Genomic DNA, 19,499 nt, shown 5'->3' on the forward strand with positions numbered 1-19,499 from the left:
TGCTAGTTTATCGTTTCCACCAAAGGCACACCGTCACCTCTATCCACATTGTTCTCCATCTGTCACGTGTTTACCCATTCACTTCACTTGTCTTAGTCTTCTTGGTGCTTTTTTTACATCCTCCTCACCCATTCACAATCCAACATCTGTTAGTGCTGTCAGCAGGTTGGGATATATTGTATCTGATTCCAGCAACCAAATGTTTAAAGGGCATTGTGAACACCTGGGCGTCAAGTACTGATCCCTGCGACACCTCAGCAACCTTCTTCTGTTAATATCTATTTCTGTATTTCGTGAATCTGCGTGTCACTGGCTGGGACAGCATTTATTGCCTGTCCCTACTTCCCCTTGAGAAGGTGGTGGTGAGCTGCCTTGTTGAACGCTGCAGTCCACCTGCTGTAGTTGACCTCCAATTGCCATGAGGGAGGGAATTCCAGGATTCTGACCCAGCGACTGAGCGATGGAGCGGTGATATATTTCCAAGTCAGGATGGTGAATGGCTTGGTGGGAAACCTAAAGATGTTGGTATTTCCATACATCTGCAGCCTTGTCCTTCTAGATAGATAGGGTCGTCAGTTGGGAAGATTGTCTCTGAGGATCTTTGGTGAATCATTTCATTCCAGCATGTAGATAGTAAAACACTGCTGCTGCTGCTGCTGAGCATTGATAGTGGTGCATTGTGGATGAGGGGACAGTCAAACTGGCTGCTTTGTCCTGTATGGTATGAAACTTCTTGAGTGTTGTTGGAGCTGCACTCATCCAGGAAAATTGACAGTCTTCTATCACACTTCTGACTAATGCATTGTAGATGACGGACAGACGTTTGGAAGTCAGGCTGTGAGTTACTCGCCGCAGTATTCCTAGCTTCGGACCTGCTCTTGTAGTTACTGTGTTCATGTAGCGAGACCAGTGAGTAAATGAGCAATGGTGATTCAGTGATAGTAACGCCATTGAATGCCATGGGGCAGGTTAGATTATATTTTATTGGTGATGGTCACGGTCTGGCATTTGTGTGGCCTGAATATTACTTGCCACTTGTCAGCCTGGATACTGTCCAGATCTGGTCGCATTTGAAGATGGACTGCTTCAGTATCTGAGGAGCCAAAAATGTTGCAGAACATTGTACAATCATTGGTGAACATCCCCACTTCTGACCTTAAAATAGAGGGAAGGTTATTGATGAAGCAGCCCTGAAGACGTTTTCGGCCACTGCTCGAGGGATTCCTACAGACTTGGAGCTGAGTTGAATGGCCTTCATCAACCATTACCATCTTCCTACGTGTCAGATATTATTCCCACCAGCAGGGAGTTTGCCTCTGATATCCATTGACTCCAGTGTTGCTAAAGGCCCTTGATAACACACTTGGTCGAAGGAAACCTTGATAAAAGGGCTATCGCTCTCACCCCACCTCTCGAATTCAGCTGTTTTGTCTATGTTTGAAATACGGTAATGACGTCAGGAGCTGAGTGGAGCACAAACTGGGCGTCATTGACAGGGTATTGCTGAGCAAGTGCTGCTTAAAAGCACTGAGGCCTTCCACCACTTTACTGATGATCGAGAGTAGACTGATGGAGTGGTAATTGGCCGAATTGGATTTGTTCTGCATTTTATATGCAGGAGATACTTGGGGCAATTTTCCATGTAATCGGGGAAAGCCATTGTTGAAACTTTATTGAAAGAGTTTGGCTCGGTGAGTGGCAAGTTATGGAGCACAAGTTTTCAGTACTATTGCCAGAATGTTCTCAGATTAGGGACCCTTTGGAGTATCCAGTATCTCCAACCGTTTCTGGATATCGCGTGGACTGAATCAAATTGGTTGATGACTGGTAACTGAATCGTAGAGCACAACTGGACGTGGCTGAGATGGATAATCCACTCAGCATTTCTGACTGAAGATTGTTGCGAATGAATAAGCCTTATCTTATACACTGAAGTGCTGGGCTCTTCCATCATGGAGGAAGGGGTTATCTCCAGTGAACTGTTTAATTGTCCTGAACGTTTCTCAACTAGATGTGAAAGGACAGCAGAGCTTAGATATGATCCTTTGCTTCTGGCATCATTTAGCTCTGTCTATCACTGGCTGACACCTCATTTTCAGGTAGACCTGATGCTGGTCCTGCCATCCTGCACGTTCCATTGAACAAAGGTTGATCTTCTGGATTGATGGTAATTGTTATGATGGGGATACGCCAGGCCATGAGGGTGTGCAGGAGTACAATTCTGCTCCTAGAGATGAACGACAGCACATGACGGACATCCAGACTTGAGCTGCTAGATCTGTTCGAAGTCTGTCCTATTTAGCACCGTGGTTGTAACACACAAAATGGTGGAAGCTATTCTCAATGTGCACGTATGACTTTGTCTCCACAATGACTATGCCGTGGCTACTCTTACCGATACTGTCTTGGACAGATACATCTGCAACTGGCAGATTAGTAAGGCTGTGGTCAGTATGTATTTTCCTCTTGTTGGTTCCTTCACCACCTGCCACAGAACCACTCTCGCAGTTATATCCTTTAGTACCGGGCAGCTCGATCAGTAATGCTGTAGCTGAGATACTCTTGGAGGTGGATATTCAAATCCTCTACCCAGAGTATATCTTGCGTCCATGCTGCCCTCAGTGCTTCCACCAAATGTCGATCACCATGGAGGAGTACTGATGCATCAGTTGAAAGAGGTTGGTACATCGTAATCAGCAGGAGGTTTCCTTTCCCATGTGTAAACTAATGCCATGTGACTTAATGGGATACGGAGTCACTGTTGAGGACTCCAAGAGCAATTCCCTTCCAACTGTATTGTACTGTGCCGCCACTTCTGCTGTGTCTGTCCTGCAGTTGAGACAGGAGATATCCGGGAAAGGTGATGGGGAGTCTGGGACATAGTCTGAAATGGACCATCCTCTCAGTACTTCTGACTAAAGATTGTTGCGAATGAATCAACCTTATCTGATACACTGAAGTGCTGGGCTCTTCCATCATGGAGGAAGGGGTTATTTGTGGAATCTCTTCCTCCAGTGAATCGTTTAATTGTCCCCAACGTTGATTGACTAGATGTGGAAGGCCTTATACCTTACAGAATCACACCTGACAGACAATGTCAGGCTGTTGCTTGATGAGTCTGTTTATTTATATTCACTGTTTCCTACCAGCTGTCCCATTTTAGAAACATGGCCATATATTAGTCCAAATCTACTAAGATTTAATTTTGTAAACTGGGCATGGAGCTTTCCCAAACCTTTTCTTAAAGTCAAAATGTTTTACATGCATTGCTTCTCTTTCATTTGTCTCCCAGTCTGTTTATCAAACATAATTCCCATTTCTTAAATCTATGTTAGTGTTGTCTATGACCGTTACTTTCAGCCTCAATAATTTCTCTAAAGCCATTTCCTTACTATGTTCTATGTTTTATGTACGCTTTCATTTTCCCACACCAGATGTGGTTTTCCTTGAATTGTTTGAAAGTTCTATGAGGACAGAAATGAAGTAGTGGCTTCATAGTTCTGCCATTTCCCTGTTCCCCATTCTCCATTCTCTGGTTTCAAATTGTAAGGAAACTGCACTTGTTTTCTCATACTTTACATATTGACACGATTTATCAAGTTATTACAGTTCAGTCTAACAACCCTTGTGTATATACTCTTCAGAAGCTCACCAATTATTGTCTTAAACTGCTCAATAATTAACCTTCCGCACCATACACTCACAGGAGCATCGACTCTGTGCCGAGAGAAGTACAGCACGATCTATAGTAGTCCCATCTTTCTACAGCAGGCCCATAGTCGGGAATGTTCTGACACTTCCAAGTGCTCGTCCAAGCACTTTTTAATGATTGTCGGGTTACCCGTGATAATTCACCTCTCAGGAAGTAATCCCAGAACACAACATCCTCGAGGTGAAAAAAATGTTTACATCCTCTCTGAAACTCAAACTTTTCACTTCAAAAGAGGGATCCTTTGTTCTTGATTCTCTGAATAAAAGGAACAGCTGCTGTCTATCCACCCCGTCAGTATCGCTCATAATCTTATCCTTCTGAATCACGATCCCTAAGCTTTCTCTGCTCCAAAGTAAACAACCCAAGCTTATCCAGCCTCTCTCCATAGCTGATATGCTCCATCCCAGGGAACATCGTTGGTGAATCACCTCTGCACCCTCTCCAGTACAATCACATCCTTCTGCTATGTGGCTCCCAGAACTACATACTGTACTCCATTTTGGCCGAACCAAAGCCCTGTATTGCTTTTATCATCTACACCCTGATTAGGAAACGCTACACCCAAGGTCTAATTCTTAACTTGTCTATTAACCTCTCCAATCAAATTCAGGGATGTGTGGAGAAGCACATTCTGAGATTCCCAGTGTGCTGCCATTCATTGAGTCCTCCCCTGCCTGGTTCCTTCTCCCAAAGTGCATCACCTCATATTTATCAAGGTTACAGTCTATCTGCCATTAATCTGCCCATCTGACCATTCCATCTGCACCTTCCTGCAACTTGAGGCCTTCCTCCTCACCGCTGACCACCCAGCCAATCTTTAAATCAAACATACACGAACTTATCACACCTCCCCCACTCTCCACCTTGCCCCCTCCACATTCACATTGATTTTTTAAATGAATAACACAAACAATAAGGGACAAATCACTGATCCCTATGGTACACCAGGGGACACTGGCCTTCAGTCACACAAACAGCCTTATCCCACTACCCTCTGTCTCCTGCTACTAAGACAATTTTCATGTAGTCTCATGATCATTCAATTAAACTGGTGCACGGCATCCTCTATATTCCTTTCATCGATACATTCTCACACTCCCCAGTTATGTTATTACCTTCTATATGTCTAGTAGCATGTTCTTTGTAATCGAGTCCAACAGATGCCTGGCTGCGGATGACAAGATAACTGGTCTGCAGTTCAACATTCTCCAAATTCATCCTTTCTTAAGCTGTTGGATAATATTGATAACCTTTGCCTTATCCAGATTGGCTAAATGACTTTCAGGCATGTGTCGGAAAATAAAGTGAAAATCCGCAATGCAATCCACATGTCAATTGCTGCTTCCTCTGAAATTCTTGTATAAAGTACATGTAGTCTGTCAGATTTATAAATACTCAATCAAGCTATTTTTTAAAAAGTTAACCTCAACTCTGCTAAGAATGATCTTTGACTTTACTTACACAAGTACCATGGTCACTTGGTATTTCTGGGAGAATTTCTGGACATTTTTGCATGAAGATAGACACAAAGAAACCGTTTCTTTTTCCTGCGATTTCTTTGTTCTCTGCAATAAATTATACTGAACGAGAACCAACTGTTCCACATTTGACCTTGCTTTTATTTTTTTTCATACATTGATCGATGCTTTTTAGCAGTCTTTATGTTTTTCTTTCGTTTGCACGCTTTTTCTCTTTTTGATTTTCTTCTCAGTTTCTTGGTCATCCTTTGCTGGGTCATACATTTCTCTGAACCCACTGGATAACTGCAACACTTGGCATTTTTCTAAGCTGCCTCTAATAGGTAGATGAAGGTGGGGTTGAAAGTGATAGTCGGAGAGGAGGGTGGACCAGATTGATAGGAAGAAGGTGGACACGTAGGATCATTCAAAAGGGCGGTGCTGACTTGGAATGTTGGAGTAGGATAAGATGGGATTAGGGGATATGGGGATATGGGGAAATCCACTGTGATCCCCTGTTTGGAGGGTCCCAAGGCAGAAGAGGAAGCTTTCTTCCTCTAGGCTTCTGGTGGCTCTGGTTTGGCGATGGAGCAGGTCTAGGACCCTCATGTATTTGACAGAGTGGGAAGGGGAGTTAAAGTGCTCAGCCACAAGGCGATGGAGTTGTTCAACGTGGATGTCCCAGAGATGTTCTCTGAAATGATCCACAAGTTGCCCTCCTGTCTCGCCAGTGTAGACAAGACCACATTCGGTTGAATGGATCAAGTAGATGAGTTGTTCTGTCTCCGTTCATCACCTATCACTTACAATGCCAGCTACCTCCCCACTACCACACCCCCTTCTCATTTATCTTTCAGCTCACTTGGCCCATAAGCTTCATTCCTGATGAAGGGCTTATGCCCGAAACATCGATGTATCTGTTCTTGGTATGCTGCCTGACTGTGCTTTTCCAGCACTACACTCTTCGACTCTGATCTCTAGCATCTGTAGTCCTCACTTTTTTCCTCACACCTTCTTGATTTGCATGACTCAGATTTATAATGGTTAGTTCAAATAAAACAAAAACTGCCGTCGACTCAAACAACGTTAAAGAAAACCAATTAATTGTGGTCACTGTTCCCAAAAGGTCGCTTCCAGCAAAATTTTCAATTAGCTATTCTGATCACTCAGCATCAATTCCTAAATAACCTGATCTCGAGCTCAGTGCTTCATGGAAACCATCTCATACGTGGTCATGAAATCCATTTTTCCCAGCATTAGCATTCAATTGGGTTAACACAATTTAGATATAATTTAAACAGTACATTATCACTGAAGTACCCACAAATGTGTATATCTCATTTCCTGTTTTGTAATATGTCCAGCATTTGTATTGCAGCTTTCACTTTGATTTATAACTCCCATCAATGTTTGCTCCTCCTTGCTGTTTTTGCGCTCCACCTTACTAGATTCTGTGGAATCTGAGCGACGTGGGCTCTGGGGAGATTAATGGTCGAGATGATCTCGCCACATCATTTATGATCTTCTCAAACTTTAATTTCTCCAGATCTCCCGTTATGCGGATGGAGTAGAGAAGGACAAAGATCTTCCAACAATGCTCTATATGGCCCCAGAGAGCTGAGACTGTTCTTACCTGGGTAGGAACCTTACCACAGGCTGCTAAAGTGTTGATGCTGCTGTACAGGGTCTTAGTGAGATCAAATATGGAGTAGTGTGTACAGATTTAATCTCTTCAATGACGAAAGGATGCTGTTATATTGGAAGCAGCTCAGATATGGTTCCCTCAACTGATTCCTGCAATGAAGGTGCTAGCTTATAACGAAAGGATGAACAGGTTGACCCAGTAGCCATAGGAGTTTACAAAAATTAAAATGAACATATTTGAACATAGATGACAAAAGGAGTCAACAGGTGAAGTGAATTACACAGATAGTGGAGAACTCCATTCCGTTGTCCAGCCTGTTACACAGGAACAACAGGAGGATATTCAGACCTTCGACCCTGTTACACCAAAACAGTACGAGGCTCTTCAGCCCCTGGAGCCTCATATACATTTACAGAAGGAGGCCAATCAGCCACTTGATCCTACAACAATAGGCCATGCTGTACCAGTATCCCGTTGAACAGCAATAGGATCAGTCCATTCAGCCTCCTCAAGTCTGTAACATAGGCACTGGAAGAGGTCACACAGTGAATGGAGATTGTTACACTGGGATAACAGGAGGCATTCATACCCACCGAGCCTATTGCAAGGGAATTAGATAAGGATAAAAACTATCTGAGACTTCTTTCATGAGAAAGGAAGAGGTAATTTAGACACGCGTCTGTTGTATGAGAACAAGAGAAGACCAATCAATCCCTCGGTCCCATCTCTGGGATACATGAGGAAAACGTTCAGTATTTCCACCTGCTATGGAGAATTAACAGAAGACCTATCAGCCCCTCAAAATGTTAGACAGCAACAGGAAGATTCCATAATCTCCCAATCCTCTAAAACATCAACAGGAGGAGGTCATTCTGGCCTTGGAGATGACAACATGGGAACACCAGAAAGACGTCAGCTCATCGAGTTTTTACACCAACAGGATGATGTGCCCATTCAGCCACACATGACTCTTTGACAGCAATTGGAACAGATCTCTTAAAAACGTTTGCCCATTAAACAGGAATTCATAGAAAAAGGTAAAGCTTTCAAAAGGGAAGAACTTATAATAATGTTATACATTAGGGACTAAAGTGTTACAATAAACTATTGTAATTTAAGACAAATTGTTAGAGTCCAGTTTTCAGGATATTTACAAATTTAAACCATAATCCGTCAGAGACAACATGGTTTTCCGAAGGCTAAATCGTGTTTGAATTGTTAGCTTGAGTTATTTGAAGTTGTCACAAACAAGGTAGATTGTGGGAATCCTGGTGATGGAACTTATCTGGTCTTCCTGAAGGCATCGGATATGTCGCTTCTCCAAAGCCTAAGTGGTAAGATCAGACAACATGGGTTTAGGAGTAATTCATTAGCTTGGGTGGAGGATGGGTTATCCAACAAAATTGAGTCAGACGGAATAAATGTGTCATTTTCTTTTGGCAAATGCAATTTGTGGAGTGCCATTGATTTCAGCACTCATGCCGCAACCACTTGCGATCGATGGTATTACGCCACTCGGTTGATGGGATAGAAAAATACAATGCCACATTTTCAGATGACACTCACATCGGTGGGAAATTACTTCGAAATGATGATGCAAGCGATTTGAAAACTATATGGATGGGTTGGGTAAATGGGCCAATATATGCCAAGGAAAATTAAAGTGAATAAATATGGGGCTGTTCAAGTTGGCCAGTATAATAGAAAGACAATTTATTATCTAACCGGAGAGAAAGTTCAAAGTGCTTAGGTGCAGAGGGATCTGGGTGTCTGCTTGCATATCACAGAAAACTTGCATGCATGTACTGCAAGTAATGAGAATTGCAAGCATAATTTCAGTGTTTATTTATAAAAGGATAGAGTAGAAGGGTAGGGAGTGTTCATGTAGCTATGTGTGGATGCAACTGGAGTACAGTTTGGGTGTCCTGCAAAATGAGGTATTTGCATGAGAGGCAATTCAGAAGAGCTTAATTAGATTGATTCCATGATTGGAGTGTTTGTCTTATGAAGGGAAATTTAGCAGTTTAGGCCTATACTCTCGAGTTTATAAGAATGAAAGGACATTTCATTGAGGTCTGTAAAATGATAAAAGTAATTGAATGTGCAAATGTGGAGTCGATTTTTTTTTCTTGTGGCGCAATCTACAACAAGAGACCTTTTTTTTAGGATGGAGAGATGGCAGGAAAGTGGAACAGAGGCCGCGTTGACAAGAGCCTCTTCGAGGGGTTGGATGCCTCACAGATGCTCAATGTTCTTATTCAATCCTTCGACTGTGTTGCACAGGAATGCGGGAGGACTGGGTAACATACAGGAAGCAGGCACTCAGGATAAATCAGTCTCAAACAGTTAGACAGAACGTAACCACTAGGGTCACACAGTGACCAGCGCTGGGTTCTCAACTATTTACAATCTATACTAATTATCAGGAGGATGGAACAGATATCCAGATGCTGAGTTTGGTGATGTCGCTGTGATAAGCAAGAGATTAATTTATCAAGAGAGGGCGGAGATTCTGCAAATAGATTCAGATGTAAAGGCAATAGGTAATAGTATGGCAGGTGATATAACGTGTCCTTTCATTTACAAGAATAATGGAAGGCAATATGTTACTGAAATGGAGAGAGATTACAGGACTGAATGATGCTGTGTGCTGGGGTGTTCACTCAGACCCGTTCAGACATGGGAGGTTTTGCTCCATCCCTGGTCATCTGCTCCTAGATGCTCGAAGTGACGCCGTTGCTCTCCGTACACATGGAATGCTCTGATGTGATTGGTTGGTGGTGGAGATGGTGTTTTGAAATGTGCATCAAGGGGACAGCCTTTGTCCAAGATATATTCATTTTTTTCTACGTGGTGAACCAATGACGATGGGAATGCCTGGCTGCTTCTGAATTAAGAGGCCGTGCCTGCTGCGAGGACAGTGGGTATTCCCCAACATGATTTACTGTGCATGGGCAGACTGTAACATTAATAGAGAGAGAGCTCCTTCAGTTCCTCTACCTCTCCCCATTGACATGGGTACTCTGCAGATGCAATGTACACCATCGGGAATCCCATTATACTGGATACACCCGGCAGCTCCCTGCTGTGTGAGAAACAATGTATTCACCTCATTAACCATATATATCCTCCATCACCGAATGGTGACATTGATGCTGAGATACAGGGAAATGATGGAGATGTGACCTAGTCCGGCCTGGAATGTTCTGGATGATAGAAGCTGAATGAAACAGTGACCCTAACAGCCACTGGCAGCACCATCCTCCTCCTGGTGTGAAGCTGCAGGTCGTGTTGAAGGAGGTGACACTGTTCTGTGACAAGCTCCTTGTTCAATCAGAGTCCCCTCACACTCTGCTACTGGGTTAAGTGAAGTTTGGGAAGCTGTTCCTGGAAAACCCAATGTGGATACAGCAGATCCCTTTCCCCCGACACACTGTGTGGTTTCAGAGCTTCCCCTCTCTGCAGACACTGCTCCATTTATTTTTCACGTTTCAGGCTCAGATTCTGTAACTACAGTCCCCAGGCTCAATTCAGATTTGGGCCACCAAATCCTCAGGTCTTGCTGAATGTCTGAGGCAGATCACAGCACAACTTCCAACAAACCATCCCCAGCGCCTTCACTAACTTTTCAATAACAGGAGTCAGTCAGAGACCCCTCGGCTACAAGTGTTATGGAACAGACTAGATCCCCGCAAAATAGATTAAGAAGCCCACTTAGACTCAAACCTTTCTTTATTTTGAATATAGATGGGAAGTGTGCGTTCCAGATATGTTGTGACTGGTCAAACCTCTCGACATTAAGCAAAATATAACCTATTCAAATGCTTTAATTAAAAGACAATCAAAGAAAATAATATGTTGGGATTGCTTATATGTTGGAACACTTACACGAACAATAGATAACCAAGTAAACTGCTTGGTGTACATCGCTTGGCACAAAGATATATTCAAATACAGATCCTTACAGCAGTTTTCCAATCTAGGAAGAAACAACGTTAGCAGAGACCTCAGACAGAAAAGCAGCTGGGGATCATATGTTGAAACTTTCAACCATTCTGGGAGCCCCAGCAGCTTCTGAATGCTGCAGCTGAAAACAAAATGAGGAAACCTGGTCTGGGAGAGCTGGTCACTGATGTTCCATTATAGCAACCGTTTTAATGAAACTAAAGGCCTTCTCAGTTATTTACGTAAACTGTTTTCAGACAGCAGTTCTGCACCTCTACCTTTATAACCTCTCTTCAAAAAAAAACCCAAGAGAAAACAGCCTTTTTACAGTGATAGTATCTTCACGACTCCACCTTGAATAAAATAATCCATCAATATACATTTTAGACGTCCTATTCTTCCTCTATTAGTAGACTGAAATGCTTATATATTACATTGACTCTGAGCACACAAATGTTCACAACGAGATTCGATTTCAGTCATTTTACTCCTGCCATAGAATGTCTTTGTCTTTCTTCATCCAAATCTCCACAAAGTGTCAAAACTTAGGTTTTCTCGCCCTGTCACCTGTATATTTTCAAATTGAATGGCAGCGATAATAAACTCAATCGAAACAGATTGGTATTTTTTCCCCTAAACTTCTCCAAAAACTTTAAGGGGTCACGATCAGTGATTTGCCTCATGTATGTTATTCGCAATGTAAATGCTGAAATGTTGTAACGCCAACACTAAGCTCAAGGCCTCCTTCCCCATTGTGGAATAAATCTGTTGATGTTTTTACTGGACACTCCAACCACACGTTACATAACGGAACAATTCTCATCTCTCCAATAGTCCTTCTGAATGACATAGCTCCTCATGTCGCAGCATAAAAGAATGACATCCTTCTCTACCTCATAATGCTGTAACCTGTTTACCTGCTACTCCTAGCCGATGGCTGTAAACCTTACTCTCAAAGAGATATATTTTAAGAAGATCTCACACATTCTTCTCAATCTCTCACAGAAACCAACTTTGATTTCAGAAAGAAATCATCACCATCAGATATTTCATCTTCTAATCCTGCCGTTTTAACTCTCTGATTTTCCACACGAGTTCTCAAGACTACAGGAAGTGAATTGTTGAACTTCTCCAAAATAAGAATCTGTTCAAGAGTGCCATAGGTTTGCTCTGTTTTTAATACCCTTACCCACCTTTCAAAATCACTTTGTTTGATCTTTTCAAACTCAATGTGCGTTTAACCAGGCACGCTATTTTAGATTCCTGAAACATTGTCCGTAAGCTTCTGGCACAAGTTCATATACACTCCAGATGGCTTTCTTCACCTCCTCATACTCCGTAGATATCTCCTCCGATAGGGATGCAAATACTTACCAGCTCTATTTGATTCAACTAAATCCACATGGTCACTGGCCCCTGCATTTGTTTACCCACTTTCTCAAATGAAATTAAAAAGGCTACCACCATCCTTCTCATCAAATTTAGATCATGTCTGGATGTATTTAAACAGATCCACATCAGGCCATTGGCTACTATAGAGTGGCTCAACCGCATTAACCTCCTCATCCAGCCTACTGTCTACCTTCATCTCCGCCTTCTATGTCAACTTTCCTCTCTAATTACTTACTTTTGAAGTTGAATCTCTCTGCTTTTCTTCTCTCTTTTCTCTCTTTCTTCTTCATTTCCTTTTCTTTCATCATAATTCAAACTGTTTCAATTCCTTCTCAAGGTGTCACATTTGAAATTTAAATCCTGCCATTTCCAAAGAGTCTGATCGCGGTTCCACCAAATTTAATTGCCGAGCTACAGCTGTAATTATCTGTCATTTTCTCACAGACAAGCACAATCCTAATTTCAGCTTGTCTGTCAATTCCTACAGCTTTGCCTTCATTACCTTTTGTAAAAGCCCAAATTCACTTCTTTCACACCCAGAGAACTCTTAGTGACTGAAAGAATCTTAATGCACAAAACACTGTTTAAACGAACCGAATTCAACATCCAGAACAAAAGACACTAACAACTACCATACACGACCTTTGAACCTAATAGCCTCCCGGTGCATACTCTCCAGTGTCTGCATGAGCTTACTCTGGATGCTCTGGTTTCCTCCCACAATCCAAAGATATGCATATCATGTGAATTAGCCATGCTAAATTGCTCGTAGTTTTCAGGGACGTGTGGATTTGGAGCCTTAGTCGGGGTAAATATGTAATAACAGTGTAGAGGAATGGCTCTGGGTAGGTTACTCCTCGGAGGGTCCGTGTGGACTTGTGGAGTCAAATGGCCTGTTTGCACACTGCAGTGATTGTAATTTGGTATTATCTACTAAGAACCAGACAAGAGTCCCCAGTTTGCTATAGACCAACTAGACTGCCTCAAACTATTTTAAGAAGGTAGCTTGGATGCCAACCTTTTCTTATTTTAAAGGTAGATGTGAAGTGGGTGTTCCAGATGTGATGCTCCTAGTCAAACCACTCACAATTAAGCAAAACACAATATATTTAAACATTGTAATGAAAAACCATACAAAACGAAGAGGAATTTAGAATAACTTAATTGTTGGAAACCTAACCTTATAATGGATGCAATACCTTCTACAAATGAACTGTTCCAATACACTAACATCACAGAAACACACCCTTTGGCAAAAAAAATGAACATTCAGACATACATTCTTTCATACAGTTATCCATTCCAGGAGGAAACAGCACCGAGTGAGGTTTCAGAGAGAATAGCAGCTAAGGATAATTTACTAACACTTCCAACCCTCTGGGACCCCAAGCACCTGGTAACTGTTAAAGCCACAAGGAAAAAACTAGAAATCCTGGTCTGTGTCAGCTGGCTATTGTTACTATTATTTATTTAAAAACCCCAAAACCTCGTTAGTTATTTACTTGATCCGTTTTCAGTAGGCAGTTTGGCCTTTAAGACCTCTTATTACAAAAAAGGAGAAAATAACATTTCTGTTTTAAAAAGTGACAGCATTGTCACACAATTTAGATGCCTGGTCCGTTACTCAGTGGGCTTCCTCATGTTACTGGTCGCAAGGTTATCTGAGCAGGACCAACACATGTACAGTCCAAGTTACAAAGATGTGTCTCATAACTTCTAAATCATGCCTGTCCATGGACCATCACATGGGACATACCAGGAAGTGAAAAACAACTTGACACACATCATTTCACTGTTTCTGAGCTACACAATGCCAGCTGTCGATACACTGGGGAGCCAAATCTCAAGGTCAGGGAAAGATACAGAGGGACACAGAGAGAGAGATTCACATTAAAGACAGTAACAGACAGTTAATTAATTGAAAATATGTTGTGGAAACATGGGGAAAAAGACAGGGCAGTGGGACTAACTGAAGAAGTGAGATCTTCGAGAGTAAAATTGCAAGAATGAGAACACTAAATAAAGACTTTGTCAGATCAGCTAAAATGATTAGTTACATCAAATTCATATAATCTTATATGACTTCCATCCCACTTCTGGAGCAAGTATGTTGGGGTTATTCCAAATTGTGCAGGATGCCACCGAATCTAACATTATTGCAGGAATGGGGAAGAGATCAACCCTCGTGTGACATTTCTGTGGATTAAACAAGAAAATTAAATGCCTACTTGTGAGGTAAATCTGCTTCCAGACATCCACCAGCTCTAGTTCTGGACACAAATCCACTATTTGCATATATGAGAACGAGAGGACTGGGGGACATTTGGACACTCTGTCCACCGTGGGGCCATAAGACAGTTGAAATCTCCTTCTACAGTAATGTGCCATGATGCAAGATAACTTAATTTGGAAAATGAATGAAATAGGATTTTAAGAGGGTGCGCTGAGGGGGCAATAAACATTTAAAATACTATATTATTTACCATACTTCAAGGCTTTGCGGATTATGATCTTCCCGTGAGTGTCTAATACAATCTAATAATTTAAATGGAAGCTTCTTCCTATCCAGTATGGTTTCTCCCCTAATCCTAGTCTTAAAAGACGAGAAATAAATCCGATCAAATCCACCCTGTTGCAACGTCAAAAGCTCCTTGTTATCAAGGTGCATCTCCTGCAATATGACAACATCCACATTCTCTTTTTCAAGACTGGAAATTACACTTTCCCTCTTTACTATCTGATGGCTCCCCTTAATGCTTCAGGTACACCATTTAAGCACATCATTGTCCATAACACACTGTAGCAACATTTGAACTGTAGAGAGTTTCACATCGAATTACACGTCGCTGATTATTAATGAAAAATGACTCATAGATCCTAAAAACTGGACAAACTAATACTACTACAACTAATAAGCTCTTAAAACTTTCCAAAGCTTAACACACACAAAAAAAAGAACGAAACAAAGCCTAAAGTGCCAATGACACTCGATAGGAGAATTTACCTTCCCTCCTGCTCACTACGGATGCTTACATATTCCAAAACTTTATCTACTGCCCCGCTCCCAATATGGCATCCAGGGCAATTAACAAAAATCGGGCTTGAACTGTCCTTTATTCGGTATTTAGTCATCACAGCTACGCCTGTAACTCCCTCCAGATTAAGCTGCATCACAGACACAAGCAAAGAAAGAGAAAAAAAAGAAGTAATACTAATGAAGAAGTTTAAGGTAAGTATTCTACCCATTTCCGACTATAATTTACCACTGGTTAATACCAGGAAAAGTCAACAAAATTTCTTTAAGAAAGGAGGAACATTATTATCTAATCCATTAAAACATCCAGCTTACTTTAAAATGTCGACAATTTTTTCCCTTTCTCTAGAGAGTCAGACGAGTTCATGCATCTATTCAAAGCAATATGGAACACTGCTCGGTACCAATTCCTTACTCTTCTTTTGATATTATCAAAAGAATTTCTTTTCTAAAGCACCACCGCTGAAAAAACATAATCCTGGAGCTTTCATGAATTAAATCTATCAGATCTTTCCCCTGGATTCTGGATGTTTCCATCATTCATTGTTTGTCCACATAACTGAGTAATCGCACAAGGATAGGACAAAAGCGTTGGTCTGAGCCTGACCTCCGCGCAGTAACACGATGAACTGTCTCACTCTTCACCGGTCGCTCTTCAGTTTCGACGTGAAGGAATCGCGGCAGCCACTTCTAAAAAAAACTGACTGGTTGACCACTTTTGTCCGGTCAAGTAAACCGACAATGTGAACATTGTTACTCCTGCCCCTGTTCTCGAGGTCGTCATCATGTTCAGTTAAGGTACGGACCTGCTTTTTAAGGGTGAGGATCCGCTCCAGAGAGGGATCTATCGCAGTGTCTGACACTACAGTTCGGCGCTTGACATGTCTGTTCTGTTTCCAAGGCTTTCAAGTTGCTGCTCATGTTTTTGGAGCACGGCTGAGAGTGGTAGTGGTTCTAACCACTGCTGAGCTTTTATTCAACCATGGCTTCAATCATTTCACATAACTTGGTGAACTCAGTGACCAAGGCCTGGTGAGTAACTGGGATTATTGAACGAGGAGAGTGGGTTGCAGTGGCAGCCTCAGCCATGCTCGATGCTTCTGATGGGGGAACTGCGTCTTGGGACTTACTCGATCCTTTCCCGAGTTTTGTCATTTCCACTTAATAAAACGGGATTAGCAAAGATTCTAACGTTCTTTTAGTATGGAATTTAAAGTAGATGGCTTAGGTGGGTTGGGTTATAACACCGCTTTGCCTGTGCAGTAATGCAGAGCCCAGCAAACCAAACGTTTCAAATTGCTGCCATCTTGGATTCCCCCTTTACGTTTCATCGATGTCGTCATTTCTTTTTGCATTATATTACTGGATGTTCTGGGACCGTGTCATTTTGTATCTCTGTCAGCATTTCCCCCATACTGCACATTCCTGCATTTTCTCCGATAATCCTTGACTTCGTTGTTAATTATGAACATTCTGTCTGTCTGTGCCTCAAAAATATCTAATATCTCTGCATCCAATGCTCTGCATGGAAGATAGTTACAAAGACGCACATCACTTTGAGAAAAAAATAAACCTCATGATCTGAGTGTGACATTAGTTTTTTTTGTCCCCTTACCTGAGAAAGGATATAATTACATTGGAAGCAGTTCAGAGATGTTTCACTTCACGTATTCCAGGGATGAAGGGCTTATATTATGGAGGCTTTAACAGGTTATTCTTGGAATGAGAGGTGATCTTGTTGAAACATGTAACACCTTGAGGAGAGTGGATCAAGTAGATACACACTAGGTGTTTGCATATTCCAAACTTGTCATTGTTATAGAATTCCTACAGCGTGGAAACAGGACATTCCGTCCATGAATTCCACACTGACCCACAGAACAGCATACCATCCTTTCCATATTACCCTGCATTTCCCATGACTAACCCACTTAACCTACTCTTCACTCAGCACGATGGGTAATTTTGCACTTTAAGCTGCACTACTTTGCATTGCGGGAGGAAGTTGCTGCATTGGGAGGAAACCCACACAGACATGGGGAGAATGTTCAAACTCCACATAGAGGGTCGCCTGCATTTGGAATTGAACCCAGTTCCTTGGTGATGTGAGGCAGTCGTGCTAACCAAAGGTTCACCATGCTCCTCCGTTGGATACATTAGTTACTTGTGGCTGATTAAAGACATTTGCCTGACTTGTGCCTGTCACCGAACCTGACCAGGCTGAGACCGTTACCATCGGCCATATCACCAACCTGGTTACATTTAAAATGTGTTGTGAGCAGTAGAAGAGTGGGACTAGAAAAGGAAACAGCGACACCCTGCAACCTCAGTCAGAACAGCATTGAGGAGAAATTCACCAAGTGGGAAATCATTTAAGTGGGAGTTCTCTTTCCCAGAAGTTTGGGATGGCTGGATCTTTACATTATATCGAGGCTGGCTTCCTCTGATTTTCCATAGACAGGTGAATCAGAGATAATGCTGCATGGACTGAAAAGTGCAGCTGGGACCCCAATGAGATGAGCCACGACCTCGTTTACTGGTGGAGTAGCATCAAAGGGCCGAATGGCCCATTCGTGTCCCTCATCCCTGTGTTCTAATGTTCCATTCAGCCCTTCGGACCTGCTACAGGGGCAGATCGAGGCCACTCCCATGGTCAATTGTAATTCTGGAAATGTACTTGGAAATCCAGGCTGGGTCAGGAACCGACCCTCACCCCAATCTCTGTTTCCAGGCTACACATCTCTGTAATTTCTGCTTCAGATTTGGGTCGTATTACACACCCTGATTCGCTGCGAATACAGCCCCCATACCCCACCCAGGGTTAACTCAAACAAATTATCTGCTCTCCCTAAATGCAACATTGTACAACACGACTTCCAGGAAAATGACCAGTTACTTTCCAAAAGCATAAAATGTGGAATTGATAAGTCGAAACAGGAATAGGCCATGTGGCCCCTCAAGGTAGCCCTGTCATTTAATGAGAACGTGGCTGATCTACTCCAGGGCTCAAATCCACTTTGTTGCCGACTCCTTGTATCCCTCCATACCTCTCTGTATTAAGGAATTCGAGACATTCACTGCCTTCTGAGAGAAGACGTTACTTTGCATCTCAGATTGAAATCGATAATCCCTATATGGTTTGAATGTCCCCCAGTTCGAGACTCCACCCAGGAGTGGCAATAACTTCTCAACATCTATTTTATCCAGCCCTCTCTATGTCGTACATTTTTAGCAGTATCACTCCTCATTCATTTAAACCCCAATGAATAATCGCCTCACATTTTAGAGATTCTCAATAACTTGCGCCTTTCAGCCCAGAAAGCTGTCTAATGAACGAACCCTGCTGCATCAGCATGCTGACTTTATGTTTCATACACAAGATCACTCCAATTCCTTTGTACTGCTCCTTTTCTTGAAGTCCTCTCCATTAAATAGCAGTATGCCTTTTGGTTCTCAATGTCATCCACAAACTCGGATATATAATGCAGTCAGTTCACTCCTTCAGGCTGTCAGTATAGATTGCAAATAACTGATGCCATCGAATGATAGCTTTGGTACTCCAGCATATACACGTTTATCATAAATATTTATTAATCCTGACTCTCCGATTTCTATCTGTTAAGCAAAAATCATCCCATGTTAATACATTATCCGTCATCCCACGAGATTCTGTCTTGTGTAAGAAATTTTATTTTGTAATACCTTGTGGAAAATCTCTGGAAAGCCTCGTGACTTTCCGATCCCCGTTATCATGTCCGCTTGTTACATTTTCAGGCGTCTCCGGAAACACTTTGCATGATCTTACAGGGAAAAGTATAATTTCCCTTTCACAAAACCACACTGAGTCTGCGTGAAGCTTTTCTGAATGACCATGCTGGCCAGGTTTTCCAAATTAAGTTCATCCCATCTGCTTTCATTTGGTCCATAGGCCTCTAAATGTTTCCCATTCATATCTTTGTCCAAATGAGTTTTAAATGTTGTAGCTATGCACGCATCTACCACTCTTTCTGTGGCAGATCATTCCATACCCACACCACCCTCTGAGTAAAAACATTGTCCCTGTGCCCCTTCTAAATGTTCCTTCTTTCATCTTAAACCTATGCTTTCAATGGCTGAATTCCCCCATTCCGTGGAAAAAGACTTTGGCTATTCACCCTATCCATACCTCTTATGATTTTAGAAACTTCTATAATTTCTCCCCTCAACCTTCTACATTCCATCCAATACTAACTTCAAGAACAATGATAAAAAAAAGCACTGCAAATTTGAAGGACTATTAAACATGACAGGTAAATATACGCAGCCCAAACTTCA

This window comes from Hemiscyllium ocellatum, chromosome 33 (assembly GCF_020745735.1).
Source record: "Hemiscyllium ocellatum isolate sHemOce1 chromosome 33, sHemOce1.pat.X.cur, whole genome shotgun sequence".
NCBI classification, from domain to species: domain Eukaryota; kingdom Metazoa; phylum Chordata; class Chondrichthyes; order Orectolobiformes; family Hemiscylliidae; genus Hemiscyllium; species Hemiscyllium ocellatum.